General features: G+C 47.7%; 1 protein-coding gene across 3 annotated transcripts in view; it reads right to left on the reverse strand.

Annotated features, from left to right (window-relative positions):
• Positions 1-1686, reverse strand: part of LOC119185199 (longicornsin) — a 312194-nt gene extending 310508 nt beyond the window's left edge. For all 3 annotated transcript variants that reach the window (XM_075872494.1, XM_075872493.1, XM_075872496.1), the window contains exon 1: positions 1563-1686. The gene's annotated coding sequence lies outside the window, so the exon portion shown is untranslated. The remainder of the gene's footprint in view (positions 1-1562) is intronic.
• Positions 1687-7379: the final 5693 nt, after the last annotated feature.

A 7379-nucleotide genomic window follows, 5' to 3' on the forward strand; every position in this document is an offset into this window, starting at 1 on the left:
GGAGACGGGAAGCTCTGCGTTGCGTGTTGTCAACGGCGACGTAACCGTGCCACCACAATGCAGCGTCCTCGTTGGCGTAAGGATTGACGCATTCGTCGACTCTGAAGGAATAGCGGATGGCAATAACGAGCTGCTGCTAAAGAAAGGTATTTGCATAGCTCGAGGTATTATTCGCTGACGGGGTGGGCTTGCCAACGTACTGCTCACTAATTTCGGAAATGAAATTCAACATGTCGCAAAAGACACTACCATCGCTTTTCTACACAGCTTTACTGAAGTTACCGACTTATGTGCCATTGTCTCAGAGCCGCCTACTTCGGAAACTACGCATGACCTTGGAACATCAGTTTCAATCAGCCGAAGTCTATCGCCAGCCGAGAAGAAAATCTTGGAAGACCTGATAGATGAATTTGCAGAATGTTTTTCCACCTCATCAAAAGTACGTCGCACGCAGATCGTGAAGCACAGGATTATAACAGAGGAAACAACCAGGCCAGTGTATCAACACCCTTACAGAGTTTCGCCGAAAGAACGAGCGGTTTTAAAGAGCCAGGTGCAGGAGATGTTGCAGGATGATGTCATTCAGCCATCTAGCAGTCCGTGGGCATCGCCGGTAGTTCTCGTGAGAAAGAAAGACAACACGTTGAGATTCTGTGTAGACTACCGGAAACTAAACAGCGTAACCAAGCGGCATGTATATCTCTTACCGCGTATTGATGACACAATGGATCGGCTACGGCACGCCAGATATTTCTCTTCGCTCGACTTAAAAAGCGGATATTGGCAAATCGAAGTGCATGAAAGAGACCGTGAAAAGACCGCTTTCGTAACCCCGGATGGCTTGTACGAGTTTAAAGCACTGCCTTTCGGCCTCTGTTGTGCGCCAGCGACATTCCAGCGCACGATGGACAGTATCTTCACGGGGCTCAAGTGGCAGTCATGCCTTGTCTATTTGGACGATGCTGTGGTATTTTCTCCGACGTTTGACCAACACGTATAGAGACTGCGGTCAGTGCTTGAAGATATCCAGTCAGCCGGCTTGACAATCAAACCAGAAAAGTGCCAGTTTGGCTCCGACAAGCCTCGTTTTATGGGACACGTAATCAGCGCGGAAAGTGTTGGCCCTGATCTTGACAAGACTGTGGCGGTCGCAGGATTCCGAAAGCCCAGAGACAAGAAAAAGGTGCGTCGATTTTCGGGCTGATGCACTTACTACAGACAATTTGTGGAACATTTCTCGAAAATCGCCGAACCTCTAAACAAACTCACAAAAGACAAATAATCATTCGCTTGGGGTGCAGAACAAGAAACAGCTTTCAACGAATTAGCGCAACGTTTGCAAAGCCTGCCGATCCTTGCCCGTTTCGACGAGACACTGACACGGAACTTCATACATACGCAAGCAATATTGGTCTCGGCGCAGTACTCGTACAATGGCAAAAAGGACAAGAAAAAGTGATAGCCTACCCCTGCCGAACCCTCTCAAAAGCCGAAAAAACTATTCCGCGACAGAAAAAGAGTGTTTGGCAGTGGTATGGGCAATCAGAAAGTTCAGACAATACCTCTACGGAAGGCCGTCTTGTGCCGTCAGCGACCACCACTCACTTTACTGGCTGGCGAACTTAAAAGACCCGTCGGGACGTCTTGCCGGATGGAGCCTCCGACTGCAAAAATACGACATTACTGTTGCATACTGGTCTGGGCGAAAACACAATGATGCCGATATCTTATCACGCTCGCCACTTGACTCTACTCCTTCAGAAGAAGACGACTCGACACTTCCCTGTGTGATGGAAGCCTCAGATATTGCGGAGCATCAACGAGCTGACGCAGAACTGCTCCCATTGATCGAACACCTCGAAGGGCGGGCCGGCCAGGTCCCACGTGTATTTAAGAGAACACTATCTTCATTCTGTCTCCGTGAAAATGTGCTATACAAAAGGAACTTCAGGCATAACAAAGAGAAGTTCTTACTCGTCATTTAGTTAGCAATCAAACCCAAAATCCTAGAAGCTTGTCATGATGAACCATCGTCTGGTCACTTGGGCGACAGCCGGACAATTGCCAGAATTCATCAGAAGTAGTGCTGGCCCAAGCTACTGGCGTCCTTGCAGCAATATGTGAAGACATGTCGCAAATGTCGAAAGTGCAGAAGACCACCACTGAAGACGGCCGGCCTGCTCCAGCCCATAGAACCACCTGCTACACCATTTGAACAAGTTGGAATGGATCTTCTTGGACCCTTCCTAATGTCATCATCGGGCAAGAGGTGGATCGTAGTCGCCACCGACTACTTAATGCGGTATACTGAAACCGGCTGCCTTGAACGAGGAACGGCAGCTGAAGTAGCCAAGTTTTTCGTGCACAGCAAAGTTCTTCGACATGGCGCCCCAAAGATAGTAATCACCGTCGAAGGAGCAGCCTTCACGTCAGAGTTGATGCAATGTTTGATAATAATGACGAATACCAGCCATAGGAAAAGCACTGCGTACCATCCCAAAACAAATAGGTTAACGGAACGCCTAAATCGCACGATCGCTGACATGCTGTCAATGTACGTGGACTTGGACCATAAAACGTGGGATGAAATCTTGCCTTACACAACGTTCGCCTATAACACGGCCCTCCAAGAGACCACCCGCGTCACCCCATTTCAGCTTGTCTATGGTCGCATAATCAATTCAACTCTCGACGCCATGCTCCCAGTCGACAATGACCACTACGAGCCATCTGACATTGACGAATTTCTGCAGAAAGCTGAAGAAGCACGCCAGTTGGCAAGGCACCGAAAACGTAAACAACAGTTCAAGGATGCGGACTACTACAACCTGCGCCGCAGGAGAGTCAAGTACCAGCCAGGTGGTCAAGTATGAATGTGGACACCAATACGACGCCGCGGCCTGTCAGAAAAGCTCCTTCGATGGTACTTTGGTCCATACAAGGTTCTTCGCCGGCCAAGTGAACTAACTTATAAAGTAATCCCTGACAGACAAGAGCGCTCGAAACGGCAAAACCATGCGGAGGTCGTCCACGTTGTCCGCATGAAGCCATACCTCGAAAGAGAATGAAACATCTACCACCTCGAATTCACGAATCGAGACGATGCGCATTTCGGATGGGGAGTGATGCCACAGAGATTGCTCCTACTAATTATTTTACAAAGAGGACCAACGGGACGCTATGTGAGCGTCTATAGTACCTCGCAACTAACGAGACGCTATGTGAGCGTCTACAGTGCCTCGCAACCAACAAGACGCTATGTCAGCGTCTGCAGTGCCTCGTAACCAACGAGACGCAATGTGGGCGTCTACTGTGCCCCGCGCCTGCTCACGCATCTTGGGCAGAGCAGCACATGCCTCTGGTGTACGAGCATGAGCCGGGAAGACTGACGGAGTAGTTGTTCAGAAAGGGACACGAAGGCGGAAGGCTTTTAGCAGACTCTTTTTTGGGACATAGCTACTTTTCTGGGCACAAATTCACCCTCAATAATTCATTGTGTGTGTTCCCCCTCTTGTATTACGTGACAATATCAGCTTCTGGTGTCGCTAATACGTATGCTCCAGTTCGCATCGTTGCGCAAGTGCAAACAACTGGTTATATAAACATCTGCAACTCTTCAACTTATGTCTGTGTGTGCGACATTTGTACACTAATTTAGCGCGATTTCACGACATGTCGCTCAATAAAAATAATTCCAAACACGGTCACCTTTCTTCCGCATGCTTCGCATAATGTTATTTCCCAGGTATATGGCATATGCCGTTTTTTTTTTAGTGAGCGCTTTTTCCAATGCACATCTCATGTTCTAGCATGCCTGGCGCTGGTGCACATTGAAAAAGTACTGAACGAGCGTATGGCAAATCGCTAGATCTCGATACTCTTCTAGCAAGCATGAGAATTTGTGAAAATATGCGGGAATATACATGAAATCACCTATGTGTGAAACATTGTTTTTGTGACGACTGCGGTCAACAAAAGGTTCACCAAGAGGGAAAAAAATCCTAACTTTGGGTCAATATTTTTTATACCTTCCAGAATGGCAGCAGTGCTTTTGGTTTTCAAAGGGGGACACGGCAAATTACAAGTGTAACATTAGGTGAAACTATATATTCCAGAATACTGACAGAACTTAAATAAACGCATCACAATTTCGTCAAACAAACACCAACTAACAGTTAGGGTGTTTGCGTTCCTTCACTTATTTGTTGTACTGCAAAAACGATGGAAAAAGAAAAAAAGCTGACGAAAACCAAGTGACACAGCCGGCACAAAAGACAAGGCATTTGAACTGAAAGTCCCCAAATTTTTGTTGCGATCATAATAGGAACAGCAGGAAGGCCGAAAATCAGCTAGCAGACGACAAGCGAACGCTGCAATGACGTGTTGCGCACGTAGTGAATTTACCCCGCTTGCGCATGTGCTCAGATACTGTGACGTGTGTTCTAACAGCGCTAGTAGTACTGAAAACGACGCGCTCTTGTGTTCACACTCAAAAATATTGCGACTGTATGAACATGGCCGTAGTCATAGCGGCGTGAAGTAGTGCCTTTCCTTCATGCTGTGCGGATAGTCGAAGCGTACGCTGTGGGAGCACGGGGTTGCTCGGAGGTGAATACACCCTATATTCAAACACGGCCGGGCTATACTGCACCTGCGCAAGTTTCTTTCGTTTCGTAATGTGAGCGCACAGGTGCTGTCTAGGCCGGCCGTGATTTGAGGTTCATAGTTTCAAATCGAGCGGCGCAGGCCGTTATCGCTTCACTAGCGTCTCCTCTGGCTTCACTGTACTGCAATTCATAGAGTTAATAACTCTACGCCCCCATCTAAGGGAACAATGTAGCCGGGTACATGGCTGATAGTTTCACGCACAACGAAACGCCTTCTCTGTTACCTCCGTGAAGTATTGCTGCGTCATCTGAATCAGCGATGCTGTCGAGTAGTTTTTTTGTAGGGCAGCTATCAAGACAGCCATCGCGACAATGTTTTGGTAAACAATACCATCGATACACGCCGCGTTGTCTGTTTGACCGTCTCGGCCTGCACTTACATCTTAGTTTTGGCAGCAGCCGCTGCGCTGTAGTGTCGCAGCTGCACTTGCTGAACCGGTACTGTGCGCCCACAGCACCACTGAAACACTTTTCAGATCAAGTGCAGGCAGTGCAAGCCAAATCAAAGATACGCATTGTAGCAGTGTCGAGGGGTACCATCCTCGCAAGCACTAGCATGAATATCAGACTACCGCTTCTGGTGTTGCTGATACCCATGCTGCTGTTGGCATCACTATGCAGCTGTAAACAAATTAAGTAAAACATCTGCGACCGCTCCACATGTATCTGCGCGTATCTAGCGTCATTTCGTAACGTTTCGCTCAATGTATCTTATCTCCGCATGCTTCTCATAAGATAAACGCACGTGCACGTGTACCTGGGAACATAGGTGTGTGCCCGGGGGTGGGCAGGGCAGGGGGGTCACAAAATGAGCCCCAAAATCTGACGTTATAGGGGTCGAAGGGAATGCTTCTTGCAGTGAGAACAGTAAGAATGGAGGCGATCTGGGTCGCGATTCTGCGACAGAAAACATGCAAGCTTATATGACCCTATGCAACCTAGTTTATTGCAATAGCGTATTAAAATATGTTCAGTTGTACATAATTTTGAAGTATTTCTAGTTACAATTGTGTTACGCAAACATTTTGCTCAAGAACTGCAGATAGAGTCAAACTGCAATTTAAAATTTCGCGCATGCGCACACTTTTCGGTTGTGGCGCTGTCTGGTGGAATGATTGCAAAAGCGGCCACGGTTTTTTCATTGGGACCATTACAGACATCACTCCATCAACGCCTCCTAGATTTCTTGTGCCTGCCGGATGAGCGTGAAACACCAGTCATCTTTGACAGCGCTGCCTACGTAGGAATAAGAGTCTTTGTACTCGGCCTTTGATATCGGCAATTTTAGCGTTTCGTACTATATTCAGAGGATGCTTTGTATTAAAGAAGTCTTGCTGAATGACAGCGTCAATTATGTAGGGTAATTTTAATTACGTTTACGCCTTTTAAATACTTTATACGTTATTTTCGTTGCATATAAGCTCCAAAAACGTAAAAACGTATTTGAAGACACCCCTACTTGAGTGTCGCCACCACCGTAGTTCCGACGACCGCCGCTTCCCAAGTGACCATCGATAATCCGGCAGGCATAGGAAATCTAGGAGGTGCTGACTCCATTTATTACATTTATTACACCTCAGCTTCAGGCACGCATTTCACGCGCGCTCTTCAAGAGTTCGCAGCCTGTGCTTGCCCGTTTTACGCGCGTGCCGAGTTGTCATGTGCGTTCTGGGACCTTTCACCGCAACTCAGGATTAACTACGCTTCAGCTTTTGTAAGTGTTTTGTCGTTGTTTCGTGAATCCAAGCTTTCCTTCCATCCGAAGGCTTAGTTGTGCTGCGCTGCGAAGCTGCTGTGCCACGTGTGTTTTTCGTTGCTGCGTTTAACCGGGCGTAGCGATTTGTTTCACGTGTATACAAGTCGAGCGCGTCGCGTAGACTTATCGTTGTGTATGTGTGGTGCCGAGAGTCGTAGGGGTCCATCAGTTCATTCTTATGCTATGCAGTGAGTGATGCAAATATGTCACTTTTTTCGCGCGAAGTTTCTTGCCTTTCGCCGCTCTATTAGAAATATTTTGCTCTTCACGTTTTCACCCGCTATTCGACGTTATTAAACTAGCCGTATACGTAATTACCAGTACGCATACCTGACTCTTCACTGAGAACCACCACTATAGCTATTTACCAAAGTTTTCATTACTACTCCAAAACGCCAACGAAATAGGATACGGCCTCAATGGCAGCGCGAGTTTATTCTTTAGCAGCTAGAAACTTGAGTGAGTGAACAAACTTTGTTTAACCAGCGGATTGAGGCATGGGCCCTAAGCCGCGCCAGTGGCGGTGGAGAGACCCTGTCTCTCAGCCGCCTCCCGTGCTCGCTGGATGGCCCATATTTGATCTGCCCGATCTGAGCTGATCAGCGCGGCTCTCCACCGCGCTCCAAGCTGTTCTGGGGAGACTGCATTGGCGTCCTGTATCGGTGTGCATTCCCATAAAATATGCTCTAGGGTGGCGTGACTCAATCTACATAGCTTACACGAGTCATCTGGGTATAGTTCGAGGGTGATGCGATTTAGGTGCTCCGGGTTGGGAAATGTTCTAGCTTGAAGTCGCCTCCAGTCAACCTCCTGAGACCTGTCTAATGTGGAGCTAGGTGATGAAAATCTCGCCTTGACATTTGGTAAAATTGGAGAAACTTTTCGTGTTTACTTTTCATGCACTCCAACCGCCCGCGACGTAATTGCTCAACGTTACAATCACGTAGAAGTAGCCG

Source organism: Rhipicephalus microplus, chromosome 8, assembly GCF_043290135.1.
Source record: "Rhipicephalus microplus isolate Deutch F79 chromosome 8, USDA_Rmic, whole genome shotgun sequence".
NCBI classification, from domain to species: domain Eukaryota; kingdom Metazoa; phylum Arthropoda; class Arachnida; order Ixodida; family Ixodidae; genus Rhipicephalus; species Rhipicephalus microplus.